At 48.7% G+C, this 2,500-nt stretch overlaps 1 protein-coding gene across 1 annotated transcript in view; it reads right to left on the bottom strand.

Moving 5' to 3' along the window:
* Positions 1 to 2,500, bottom strand: part of myo1g (myosin IG) — a gene marked incomplete at both ends in the record, with an annotated part of 67,153 nt that overhangs the window by 24,244 nt on the left and 40,409 nt on the right.

Genomic DNA, 2,500 nt, shown 5'->3' on the forward strand with positions numbered 1-2,500 from the left:
AGATAATGGACTATGAGGAATAATTGAATACATATTTATGAAAAGAAAATATTAAAATTAAATGTATTTATTACATTTATTTTCTGATGATGTTTAGGCCAGCAGAGAAGGCCTTGAAGGCCCTGACGGACCACCACTGCTATCTATATATCTCTCTATCTATCTCTCTATCTCTCTCTATCTCTCTATCTATCTATCTCTCTATCTATCTATCTATCTATCTATCTATCTATCTCTCTCTCTCGCTCTCTTATTGCTTCATTAGGATACTGGGAAACACAGGCAGGTTATTGAGCTGCTCTCTATCACCAGCGATTGGTGGAGCACAGGGAGGCAACATCCATATCTATCTTTCTATCTCTCTATCGCTCTATCTATCTCTCTCTCTCTGCTCCCTATCACCAGCGAGTGGTGGAGCACAGGGAAGCAACATCCCTATCCAGGCCACTCTGATTTAAGAGTCTGACTCTAAGACACACTTGTTGGGCTTTGCTCTGTCTTTTACTCTTGCACTACCAACTCTGTGGATGTCGGCAGTCTGCAGTGGGATTTGTTAAAAAAAAAAAAACAGCAGGTACTGACTCATTATTTGGTCGTTACGGGGGAAAAGGGGATTTAACAAAGAAGGTATTTTCTCAATAGAGATTTGTAATGGATGAACGGTAAATACAGCCATGGGTTAGGGAAAGAACTGGCACTCATTGACGTAGGCATTCCGTGAATGAAGGGGTAAGAATGCTTGGCTCGGTGTGCTGGAGCTACACGTGGCCCGGTGGATACAGAACAGCTGACCCACTGGGGGTGCACATGATCCAGAGAGCCCACAAACCCCAATCTGAGCCACAATCAGCTGTTAACTGGAAAGCACCTCAGTCTCAGTGACCCCATCGCTGGTCTCAGTGACCCCATCGCTCCACATAGTGACTGTATCAGACCAATGAGCTGGTCTCAGTGCCTGGAGCAAGACTCCCCGGTCTGCCCCTGCAGGTCTCAGCAGCCAACCCTTGTCCAGATGTGGCTGTGCTCTGAGGGCTTGTGTCTATATAGTGTTTTACTCTGGACCAGATGTGTCTGCACTCTGAGGGCTTGTGTCTATATAGTGTTTTACTCTGTGCCAGATGTGTCTGCACTCTGAGGGCTTGTGCCTATATAGTGTTTTACTCTGGACCAGATGTGGCTGTGCTCTGAGGGCTTGTGCCTATATAGTGTTTTACTCTGGACCAGATGTGGCTGCACTCTGAGGCAGTGGTGTAGTCCAGGGTATACGCAAGTATACGGAGTATACCCACTTATTTTTCAGCAGTCAGTATTGAGTATACTCACTTCTCAAAACAGGGCGTTTATCCTGTGCTGTATGGGCTCCTTCAAAAAATGAAGAGTATACCCACTTCTCCAGGGGACCACTACACCACTGCTCTGAGGGCTTGTGTCCATATAGTGTTTTTCTCTGGGCCAGATGTGGCTGCACTCTGAGGGCTTGTGTCCATAAAGTGTTTTACTCTGGCAGAAACGCACTGGCAGGGCACCGGGGGAGCGCTTCTTAAAGGTTTTTTTTCCATGACAAAAACATCTTTGACAAAAAGATCACCACTTGTGACGGTAGACTCAACTATGAAGAAACCAGTGCCTTTCTAAAAAGTTCTGAGGTTTTCAAGAAGGAGCAGTCGTACAAAAAAAAGATGCTAGATGCGTACGCGCTCTCGTCACTGGGAACAACTGCAAAAACACTATATGGACCTTCAGCCTAAGGCACTGCCGGCTGTTTCCTATGCTCCTGCAGGTCTCCCTGACCCTGGCAGATATCTGATCCTGTCTTCAAGCAAATGTGTGTGTGTGTGTGCACATGCTTCCCTATCCTGTGTGTGTAAATGGGGTGTGACTGTTGCACATGTATGCATCTGTCAATGTGTGTATGCTGTAGGCCTGTGTGTGTGTGTGTGTGTGTGTGTGTGTGTGTGAGTGTGTGTGTGTGTGTGTGTGTGTGTGTGTGTGTGTGTGTGTGTGTGTGTGTGTGTGTGTGTGTAGAGTGTCACTGCTGCCCCAGACTGACGCCCTCTTTCTCTCACTCTCTCTGTAACTGTAGGGTCAGCTACCGCGGCAGCGTGACCCAATCCCTTTCACCGTGCCGTGCCGCTAACAGGGAGAGCTGGGAATGTAGGTCAGACACTTCACTCACACGCAGGAAGTCCCCCCCCCCCCCCCCCCCCCCCCTTTAATCTCACTGCAGTCAAAGATGACAGCATCACTGCACAACCCCCCCTAGCCCCCCAGTCAAAGAGAAGGGCACCACCAGTATCACTGGTCAACACTCTAACCCCCGGTTAGTGAGGACAGTAGCACTGGTCAACACTCTAACCCCCGGTTAGTGAGGACAGTAGCACTGGTCAACACTCTAACCCCCGGTTAGTGAGGACAGTAGCACTGGTCAACACCAGGCCCGGTTCTGAAGGGGTAGCAACGGGAGCAATTGCACCCGGGCCCGTGTAGAGGGGGGCCCGTT

The sequence above is a fragment of the Sprattus sprattus genome (genome assembly GCF_963457725.1).
Source record: "Sprattus sprattus genome assembly, chromosome: 20".
Classification (NCBI taxonomy): Eukaryota; Metazoa; Chordata; class Actinopteri; order Clupeiformes; family Clupeidae; genus Sprattus; species Sprattus sprattus.